An 11,964-nucleotide genomic window follows, 5' to 3' on the forward strand; every position below is an offset into this window, starting at 1 on the left:
ATTATATTTTTGTAGAGTATTTGATCATCACAATGGAGTGTTTTGCCCCTCTCACATTCTCTGCAGAATGCTCCCCCTTTGAATAGTTCCTGCTCATCTCTGAATAGTCATGGATGGGAAACATCATTCTAACTGGTTCGGCCCGAAGGACTTAACCAGGATGTCACCAAAACAGAAGGTAGAATGAAAGGTTGGGGAGAAGTGTTTAATTTCACTGTAGACAAAAGAAATAGATCTAAAGATGAGCTGCTGTTTGTATCTGTTCAATTAATAAGGATTTTGAAACATAATGATGGCCAACATAGGCAAGGCCTTGGCAAAACGGACACATTTTGTAGATTTCTAGGCGGTAACGACAAAACAAAAACCTCATTGTCCTCAAACTCATCAAAGGGAATATTTAAGTAAAACATGTTGCCCACAAGAAGGGATTCCATAGCCCATAAAAGGGAGACTTGTGAAGTGGTAGCATGATAAGACACACATGCATTAAAGTAACAAAAGAACACAAGGTTGTTGGGACACCCTGATTACGGCTGTGTTTGAAAGAAAGACACAGAGCCACAGGAAAAAAATATAGCCACAGTGCCATCAGGTGGTGAGAGTCTGGTGATCACCATCTAGTTCTATTATTTCTCATTTCTTTAATAAGGATATATTGTTTTGACATTTTCTTTTATTTCGAAGTTTATTTATTTATTTATTTTAAGTGATCTCTACATCCTATGCATGACTTGAACTCATGACCCCGAGATCGGCAGTTGCACACTCCTCTGACTGAGCCCGGCAGCAGCCCCTATCTTATTTTGAAAACTGGATGTTTATGATGTAAACATCCAGAAGGGATGTTTAGGGAGCTCTCACGGTGATGAAAACCTAAACCGCAGGGACGGTGGAAGTCTCCACAGCAGTTTCCTGAAGGATTCTAGAACATCCCTAAGAGCCTCAGAGCATAAACCCTAGTGAAAAAGCCTTTGCCAGTGATCCACACTGAAATAACCAGGGCTTTATTTTCTATAAGATACCAAATAATCACTTTGATGGGATTCTTTTCAGCCACTTGTTCTGGTGCCACTTGAACCCAGCATTTTCTGTTCTGTTGCCCCACTTGTGTGAAGCCACAGAGCCTAGACTCCCAAGCTCCTGCCTCTTGAGGACAAAGAATAACCACTGGTGGACAGTTTTGGAGAAAACTGTGTGAACCCACAGTTTAATAGCACATAAAGTCCTTAAACTTTTCTTTGTATTTTACCTTCTTCCCCTCGTTCAGCCCATCTCCAGCCAAACCCAAGTTCGTCCACCTGATGCACCGCAAGCAAACAAAAACCGACACCAAGCTTTTGCAGTGAGGAAGGTAGGCTGTTTTGTTGCTGTTGTTGTTGTTTTAAAGATTTATTTATTTATTTGAGAAAGAGAGAGATAGAGAGATTGAGAGCACAGAAGGAGAAGCAGACTTCACTAGTGCAGAGAGCCCGATACGGGACTCGATCCCAGGACCCCAGGATCATGAGTTGAGGCAAAGGTAGATGTTCAACCGACTGAGCCACCCAGGTGCCGTGAAATAGGCTATTTACTGGTATGTTACCACCCAGGAGAATGGGAAGCTCATACTCAAAAGTCCCAAAGGCCCCATGGCTTACAAGCAGGGGTGCAAATTCATGGTGAGGGTCTTGGATCATGCTGATGGGTTAGGGACTGAGTCAGCGGTAGTATTTCCTTTCTCGAGGCCCTGGCGCCTGGCAACTTCTTGCTGGTTTCAGTGTGATTGCAGTGAGGAGGCCTTTCAACTTAGGGACCTGGGGACCGCTAACCCTCCTGGGCTGTTTGCATTCATGACGTCATCTCTAAGTGTACAAAGGCAGAAGTCCTATATCCTGGGACTATTGCGAAGCTACAAAATTACTATTTTTTTTTTCTTGCAAACACTGCACATTACATTTTCTATTTCAGGGAGGACGGCATCCCACAGACCTCTGGGGAGGCAACTTCGGGTTATTTCCTGAGGCCGGTTTGCCGCTTTCTCGGACAGTGACTAGAGGCTGAGCCCTGTGTCTAAATTGTGGAGTCTGCAGGGGTGTGCACCCCCCAGTTTCACATAGAATGTTTTCTTTCAGCTTTTCTGAGGACAGAAGATCTTTGGGTAGAACTTCAAGTCCAGGAGCGATGTCATGACAAGAACCCCTCTAGCAGTTAGGGTTCCAAAGCAGTTCCAAGCAGTTAGGGTTCCAAAGCAGTTCCAAGCAGTTAGGGTTTCCTGTTTTCCTGCAGAAAGCCTCTAGAGTTTCCAGTTTTCTCAGGAACCCACAGTGCCTGGGGGATGCCCTGAATGCCCCTACCATCCAGGAAGAGCTCTACATTGATTTTCTCCTCTTAGAAGAAAAGGGGCAGAGTATAGTTAAGAGATAGCAAAATGCAACATTATTGATAAAAACAGAACATGGGTACAGTCTTTTTTTTTTTAAAAAGATATTTATTTATTTGAGAGAGCGAGAATGAGAGAGAGAGAGCAAGAGACAGAGCAGAGCATGAGAGCAAGGGGGGTGGGCTACAGAGGGAGAAGCAGACTCCCGCTGAGCAGGGAGACTGATGCGGGACTTGATCCCAAGACCCTGGGATCATGACCTGAGTCGAAGGCAGATGCTTAACTGACGGAGTGACCAGGTGCCCCATGGGCACAGGCTATGACCAAAAGGGAGTTATACCCTGACTTGTATGTACCTAGTAAATCCCACAAGGGGATAAAGTTTTGTTTTTTTGAAGTATATCTTTTCTCAGATAATATAACGTAAGAGATGGAGAAAGTGGAAAAAGTGGAGAGCCCGAATTGCTGTGAGGAACACTGATTTGCAAAACTGTCACATTGTTTAAAAAGAAATTCTAGCATTATCCAAGTAGCTATTGCTGGCAACCTTATAGCATCCTTTAAAACCTCGGACTGGGATTAGACAGTCTGCCAAAAAGCCACTGAGTAAATAAAAGCAGGAATTCTGGCTTCTCAATTCATTGCTGAAGGGGAGTGTGAGCGGCCCCCAGGGAGGCAGTCCCCAGTCTAGTTCTAGGGTACGACCCCCACCTTCCTGGTCCAGAATGTTCTCATTCACAGAAGGAAATGTTCTTAGGCCTCAAGAGCGCTTTATCATATAGGAATAGAATTCCCAAATCTTCTCCCAGAAAGTTCTTCTTAAATTCAGCTTGAACAGACATATTTTCCCACCCTCCTTGTTTTCTCTTACCAGCTAGGATATGTTGTCAGCTTCCCCGGCTCTTGAAAGGAGCCATTCATAGGCAGAAGGGCTCTTTGTAGAGAAACTTGTATAACGCTGGCCAATTCCTTGAAGCCGTGGTTGCCGAGGCTGATCCGTAGGCTGGCTTCAGTGGGAGACAAGGATTTTACTGACTTGGACAAAATGAGACCGGTAACAATGCCAGAGCTTTTCCACACGGGAATGTATTTATCTCAATGGGATGTATTTGGAGATCATGCACCCTCTACTTTAGGTAAAATCTCTCTTCTTTTATAATAGCAGGATCACAGTAAGAGGTGGGTTTAAAATTCAAACCTGCATATTTACTCAGTAAAATGAACCCAGTGTAGATGACCAAACATTTTTGTTAATTTTACCGCTTTGTGACAACCCCAGGTCTGGGGAACCACTGTTGTCATGGATTTCATCAGAGCTTTAATTTGAGATAACGGATTTAATGGGATAATATAACTGAAGCCCATTCTGATGAGGAAGGTTTTGAAGAATACATCTCTGTATATTCAAAAAGTCAACCTACAAGAAGCGACTGAGATGTGCTCCAGCAGGTGAACACATGAATAGATATACCCCGACTGTGGAATGCTATTCAATGCTAAGTGAGCTATCTGGCCGCCTGGGTGACTCAGTTGGCTAAGCATCTGACTCTTGATTTCGGCTCAGGTCACGATCTCAGGGGTGTGGTAACAAGCCCCATGTTGGGCTCCACGCCGTGCCAGGAGTCTGCTTCCCTCCCTCTTCATCTGCCCCCTCCCTCTGCTCACATACAAGTGCTCTTTCTTTCTCTAAAATAAAGAAAACCTTTTTTTTTTTTTTTTTTTTTTTAAGAAATGAGCTATCAAGGCATAAATATTGCCAGGTAAAAGGGGCCCATCCTGAAAGGTGACATACGGTATCATTCCAACTATAGGAAAAGGCAAGAGCTTAGAAGGATCTGTGATTGGCAGGGGTGGACGCCAGGCAAAGCACAGAGCATTTGGGGGGAAGTGAAACTGCTATTCTGTGTGAGACTCTCACAGTAGATACATATTATTATAAATCTGTCTAAATCCATAGACTGTGCAACACCAAGAGCAGACCCCATAGGGTCAGCAGTTACAGCAAAAGTACCACTCTAGAGGGGCATATCAACAACGGAAGGTCGCTAGGCATGCTTGGGGCCAGAGCGTATATGGGAAATCGCTGTACCTTCTACTCAATTTCACTGCGTGCCTAAAAATGCTCTAAAAGAATAAAGTTTATATTTTAAGAAAATCAACCAATCAAGCAAAATGTAATGCTTAGTTAGAACCACCAAGGTGAGCAGGGATCACTGGTCAGGTGATCCAGTCAGGCCTGAAGGAACCCGAGATTGATTCTCCTTACACAGCAGAGGAAGTTGACGTTGATGGTTTCTGGTTCTGGCCCTGCCACTCTGTGACCTTGAACTAGCCACTCACCGCTCTGGTCTGTTTCCTCAACTGCAGAGTCCTTCGTTTTCAGGACTTCTGAAATTCTTAACAAGTCTGTGATCTCCAAGTTCAACATATGAGAAGAAAGAGATGATTTTTTATGTGTGACGGGCCAGTTCTTCTTCTTCTTCCTCTTCTTCTTTTTAAGATTTTATTTATTAGAGAGAGAGAGAGAGAGAGAAAGAGAGACCAAGGCAGAGGAAGGGGGAAAATCAGACTCCCTGCCAAGTAAGGAGCCCGATGTGGGGCTTGATCCCAGGACCCTGAGATCATGACCTGAGCAGAAATCAAGAGTCAGATGTTTAACCGACTCTGCCACCCAGGCACCAGGTGAGAGGGTCAGTTCTGGGGAAATTCAGTCTGATGCAGAAAGCAAGAGAACACACAGTTTTTCTTATTGCCAAGGCTGTGACTTACAAGTCGTTCTTCTAGAGTAGTTTGGTATTGAGGGGAAAACTAAAAAGAGATTCCTTATCTGACCCCTTCTTTTTTCTTTTTTCACAAACGGACATCAAGTTAAGGTGAGACATCTATTCAAAGAGCCCTGGATCCACACACAGACAGCTACTGCCTCCTAGTGGACAATGACACGGCATTCATGTCTAAATTCAGAGATTGTGACTCGATTCCCCAGATGCTCCAAGAATTCGCCTTATAAGCCGCAGGGACCTGAAGAAGCCACCTGTTTCACTTCCTTCACTTCGATAGGAATGTTGAGGCTTGAAGTCACTCAGCGGGGCCCAGGGTTTTTTGTCTCATTGCATCACATTCCATCTCCATCCGGCTGCCTGGGCTCCACCTCCCCCTGTAGACCTTATGCGTGGTGAGAACTGCCATTACCAGTGGCCGCGAAAGAAAGATAGCAGCCCCCCATGTCGGTTTGCCTCCCCCTGAAACTTCAGTTGCTGGAGGATGTCTCAGACACTGTCATGTGACCTAAGAAAGCAAAAGCACGGGAGAATGCCATGGAACATGAAGTCAGAGATTAGGGGATCCCAAAGACCACGGGCCAACCACCAGAATCTTCAGGAGAGCATCTCCCATTCTCCTTTCAAGCCCTCTCAGGAGGGACCAGCCCCGCCAACCCCTTGATCTTGCACTCTGACCCCTAGAAAGGTGAGACAATACATTTCGGTCACAGAAGCCACTCAGTTTGTGGGACTTTGTTACTGAAGCCCCAGGAAACTCACGCAGGGTTTGCAGAGCATTCCCTGCTGAGCCCTTTCCAGTCGGTCAAATACACTTTGATGCTGCAGAACTAAGTTAACTTGCCTTTTCTCCCAAGTAGCCCATGAATGGTGACATTTCAAAATGTGAACAGGACCTATGTTCTAAGCATTTCAGAACTTAGCATTTCAGAATCATTAGCTGGAAGGAATGTGGTCCAACTAGTCATTGTGAGTAGGAACACCTTAAACACTATCTCCTTCGGCCAACACCAGAAAGGAGGTAGGGCAGCCCAGAGCCACACAAGAGAGTCTGTAAAAGAGATGAAGACTTGGAATGAAGCAAAGAATTAATGCACACGAGACCTTCAATCATTGGAGTTACGGTGAGGTGCTCCTTACGGATCTTGAAATGAAGGAAACAGGATTGTGAGGTCAACTCAAAGATACTTGTTGGAGCAGAGAAATTCAGTCACCCAAACAACGCAGAAAGAAGGTCTGAGCAGCAGATGCTAGCATTTCCTTTCCCAGGGCTCTCCCAGGAGATACTGAGTGATAGTCACCAAATTTTGAGTATTTCCAGTTCCAGAGGAAAGGATTTCTCTTAGGCGGAGATCGATATAAGGAGTATGGCTGACCTTGTGCATCTCCTCTTTTTTTTTTTTTTTTTTTAAGAGTTTAACTAATCTCTACACCCAAAGTGGGGCTCAAACTTACAACCCCAAGATCAAGAGTCACTTGCTACAACAACTGAGCCAGACAGGCACCCCACGACCTCATGCATTTCCAATCCCATCTGTAAGACTTTCCCCATCATGTTCTCAGGTTGATGCCATTAGGCTGTGATTCATTCATCTCCCACGCCTTCCCATGCCGATTCCAGTAGCAGGACAACTTTCAGATTACATCTGGCTTCCATTGTGCTTCAGGGAAAGAAACATGATTACATCCAGGCTCATTCTGGCTGCTCAAGACAATGGTTCCTCATTAATAAATCCTTTGCGAAAGAGTTTCCGGCTATTTCCCCTTTGTGCCTTGCTTCTCAGGAAGACTGCACAGATAATACACAAGGATTGTAGTCCGATGAGGTTTATCTTTCACTGCAAATGAATAGACAGACACTCTCTTATTAACTTTCCTTCAGCCATTATCATAAGGCGGCAACAAAAAAGAGTTTTTTTTTTTTTTTTTTTTTTTTTTTTTTTTTTTTACGACCTCAATACAGAGGCTCCCCAAATAAAGCACACATCACAGAGGACTTCCTCTACCAGCTGTGATGAAGGAACAGGACAAATTCCTCTACCAGCCGCGATGAAGGAACAGGGCAAGCGACAAGACCAGTCTTAAACAATGGTAGAAATGGACCTCCGCAAATGAGACCCTTCTTTTTACGCCTTGGACTGAAGGAAGAGCCAGAGCGTAATCACTGAGGTAAGGAAACATCTGGGACTGAGCCCCTGGACTGCTTGGTCTCTCTCTCCTGAGGTGGTGCCGTGAGCTGAAGCCCCGCGGAGTTGCAGATGCAGAGCTTTGACCCATGGGCAGCTGAGGTGGTTGGAATCTTTGGGACAGAACAGCGCTCAGCCCGGGTATACCAGTTGGATGATAAGATTGTTGGTAATTCCTGTACAATAACTTTGAAGAATCTGGTGGTGCCCTTGAGAGTGGCCTTTGTGCGTCAAAAGGTAAATCGAGAGTGACTGGATTTTGTTAAAATATTTAGTTTATTCAAGTTAGATGTTAAAACCCTGATTCGTCTTGAAGTTTTAAAGTTCATTTTACATGTATAAAGCTAGTAAATTTTAAATATTTTAAAAATATTTTTAAAAAATATGTATTTATTATTTATTCTTAGGGTGCACCAAGGACTCCCTAACTTAGAGAAGGGGCTGGCCGTGTAGTCTCCATCTTCATAATTGCAGTTGCACACATCTCAATTATTATTTCTGGTCCCAGAAGTCAGAAATCCTCTAGCCAGGCACCACAGTTAAAACCAAGCCCAGGCAGAGGTGGACATGACTCCAATGTTACCACCTTGCTTGGCCTTACATGCTAGATCAGGATACTCCTTGCCCAGCACACAGAACAAAGGTTGTTTGATTTCGGTAGTCATTCAGAGCCCACGTTGTATCTTTGACTATAGCTTCTACCCCAGAGGCTTTCAGTGTAGGGAGGAGGCTACATGCAGCCTGGCGGTCTTCGTGCATCAAATTGGGAAACTCTTCCCACAGTGACGGTAAAAAAAAGAAAGAAAAGAAAACAGAAAAGAAAGAAAGAAAGAAAAAAGACTTTCTGAGAGTTTTAAGGAAGCCCATTTTATATTCTCCTAGATTTGGCCTGTATGTGCTTTTCTTAAAATATATTTTTAAAGATTTTATTTATTTGACATAGAGAGACACAGCAAGAGAGGGAACACAGCAGAGGAGTGGGAGAGGGAGAAGCAGGCTTCCCACTGAGCAGAGAGCCTGATGCGGGGCTCCATCCCAGGACCCTGGGATCATGACCTGAGCTGAAAGCAGATGCTGAACGACTAAGCCACCCAGGCAACCCTCTCCAGAAAATTCTTGAGCACAAATGGTCAAGTCACACCTGACTCTTGGTTTCCTCTCCTTTTGTGATCTTACAGACCTGAGATTGAGACCTGGGTCAGGCTCAGCGTTCAGTGGGGAGTCCACTTGGGATCCTCTCTCTCTCTCTCTCTTTACTCCTCCCCTTTCTCTTTCTCAATCTCAAATAAATAAATAAATAAATATTTCAAAAGAAAGAAAACAATACAATTCCCAATAGCAACAGAGAGAATTAAATGCTTAGGAGTACACTTACCAAAGAGGTAAATGACCGGTGCACTGGAAATGATTAAACTTTGACGACAGGAAATAAAGAGACGTAAAGAAATGGAAAAACATCCTGTGCCCATGGCCGGGAATACTTGGTATTGTTAAATGTCTGTTCTATCTGGGATAATCTACAGGTTCAGTGCAATTTCTACCAAGTTTCAATGGCATTCTTGATAGAAATAGGAAAAATAATCCCAAAGTTCATACGGAACCACAAAAGACCAAATTGCTCAAATCAATCTTAAGGAAAAGAAAGTAGGAGGCATCGCTTTTCCTGATTCCAAAATATATCACTGAGCCTTAGTAATAGAAAATGTGGTACTAGCACGAAAACAGACACACAGACCAATGGAACAGAATAGGGAACCCAGAAATAAGCCCACACATATATGATCTACTAATCTTTCATGAAGGCACCAGGAATGCACAGTGGGGACAAAACAGTTTCCTCAATTAAAGGTATTGGGAAAACTGGATATTCACAAGCAAAAGAATGGGCCCCTATCTTTTTTTTTTTTTTTTAAGATTTTACTTATTTATTTGAGAGAGAGAGAGAGGGAGAGAGCGAGCACCTGTGAGCGTGTGAGCATGAGTCGGGGGCGGGGAGGAGCAGAGAGAGAGGGAGAAGCAGGCTCCCCCTGAGCAGGGACACCACACCCCAATCATGACCTGAGCTGAAGGCAGATGCTTAACTGATTGAGCCACCCATATGCCCTGAAACTGGGCCCCTATCTTAAAAATTAACTCATTAACTCAGAAATTAACTTAGTGCCTGGGTGGCTCAGTGGGTTAAGCATCTGACTCTTGATTTCAGCTCAAGCCATGGTCTCAGGGTCGTGGGGGTCAAACCTCCGCATTGAACTTGGTGTTCAGTGTCTGCTTGTTTCTCTCCCTCTGCTCCTCCCCCCACCCCTGTGCACTCACTCTTGAGTGCGCGCGCTCTCTCTCTCTCTGTAAAATAAATAAATAAATAAAATCTTAAAAAGAAATTAACTCCTAAATATTAACTCAAAATGGAGTAAAGACTTAAATATAAAACCTGAAATTGTAAACTCCTAGAAGAAAGCATGAGGAAAAACTCCTTGGCAGTGGCCTGGCGATGATTTCTTGAGTGTGACACTAGAAGCACAGGTAACAAGAACAAAAATAGACAAATGGGTCTACCTCAAACTTTAAAATTTCTGCCCAGTGAAGCAAATAATCCATAGAATGAAAAGGCAACCTACAGAATGGAAGGAAATATTTGCAAACCACATATCCGATGAGGGGTTCATATCCAAAATATATAAGAAAGTTCCTACCACTCAACAATAATGAAACAAACAGTCGAGTTTTAAAATGGGCAAAGGGGGCACCTAGGTGGTTCAGTGGGTTAAAGCCTCTGCCTTCGGCTTGGATCATGATCCCAGGGTTCTGGGATCGAGCCCCAAATCAGACTCTCTGCTCAGCAGGAAGCCTGCTTCTCCCTCTCTCTGCCTGCCTCTCTGCCTACTTGTGATCTCTATCGGACAAATAAATAAAACCTTTAAAAAAATAAAAAATAAATTAATTAAAATGGGCAAAGGAGGGTGCCTGGGTGGCTCGGTTGGTTAAACACCTACCTTCAGCTCAGGTCATGATCCCGGAGTTCTGGGATCAAGTCCCGCATCGGGCTCCCAACTCCATGGGCGTTCGCTTCTACCCCTGACCTTCTCCCCTCTCATGCCCTCTCTCACTCTCTCTCAAATAAATAAATAAAATCTTTATTTTTTTTTTAAATAAAAACTTAAAAAAAAAAGAGTAAGTTTAACTAATTCTTTTGGGGGTGGGGGCAGGGTAGTCTTTCTGTGATTTGAAGGCATCTAAATACATCTCTTTTCTCACATCTGCCCTAAATAATTCTTCCTAAAGAGGAGGCAAGCTCTTCCAGATACTTGCGGGGTTTTTTTTTTTTTTTTTAATTTTACTTATTTTTATTTGATAGAGACACAGCGAGAGAGGGAACACAAGCAGGGGAATGGGAGAGGGAGAAGCAGGCTTCCTGCCAAGCAGGGAACTCAATGCAGGGCTTGATCTCAGGACCCTGGGATCATGACCTGAGCCAAAGGCAGACGCTTAACGACTGAGCCACCCAGGTGCCCTAAGACTTGAGGTTTGGTTCCAGGTCTTTAGCTACTCTATCTCCACAGGTTACTTACACTCTTTTTTCACCAGTTAAAAGGGGGATAAAACTCTACAGCCTGTTGTGAGGAGAAAATGCATGGAAGAGTGTGGGAATGAATATAGTCGCGGAGTGGGCATTCAGTAAATGGTAGCTTGGAGGTAAGTTTCTGCTGTTATTGGCCAGGTTGTTCCTCCCTGTGTTCCACAGGGCAGTGTTCCAAGGTAGACAGACACGGGCCTCTAGGGCTGGGTGGAATAGAACAAGACTTCTCCTTACACACACTTTCCTCTCATGTTTCTGCCTCTCAGTTTGCTTTAACATGATTTGGGGGTTGAAATGGGCAGTGCTGGACATCTCTAAAGGAGGCTAAGTAAGACAAACACGGGGGCGCCCAAAAGGCATCCGGGGGTGAAGGCCATTGTTATTCCCCTGTGAAAGGAGGCAGTGGAACTAGACTGGGTAGGAGGTTCAGGGGCACCTGCCTTCTGCTGGGGATGTGATCCCAGAGTCCTGGAATCACAGCCCCCAGGCTGGGCTCCCTGCTCTGTGGAGAGTCTGCTTCTCCCTTTCCAACTCCCCCCGCTTGTGTTCCCTGTCTTGCTATCTCTCTCTCTGTCAAATAAATAAATAAAATCTTAAAAAAAAAAAAAAGCTATGCCACAGAAACATAGGAACTGGAAAGATGATCCAGCTTAACTTTTTTTTCCCCGATCTTGGTCAAAACATAACAATTTACCATCTTAACCATTTTTACATGGACATTACAGTATATTAACTACAAGCACATTATTGTGCAGCAGATTCCTAAAACTTTCGTAATTTTCCATCTCACAAAACACAAACTATATTGAATAATTCCCCTCTCCCCTCCTCTTCCCCAGCATCTGGCAAACACACCACTCTACTTTCTGTGTCTAAGAGTTTGACTGCTTTAGATACCTCTTGTAAGCAAAATCATGAAATGTTGGTCTTTCTGTGACTGACTTATTTCACTTGGCATCGTGTCCTTAAGGTTCACTGTGTCATAGCAGATGACAGCATTTTATTTTATTTTTTTCCCTGCAAGGCTGGGGAACAATAGTTTAGTGTATGCCTATGCCCCAT

This window comes from Mustela putorius, unplaced genomic scaffold (genome assembly GCF_011764305.1).
Source record: "Mustela putorius furo isolate JIRA1106 unplaced genomic scaffold, ASM1176430v1.1 tig00000127_pilon_pilon_pilon, whole genome shotgun sequence".
In the NCBI taxonomy this organism is placed as follows: Eukaryota; Metazoa; Chordata; class Mammalia; order Carnivora; family Mustelidae; genus Mustela; species Mustela putorius.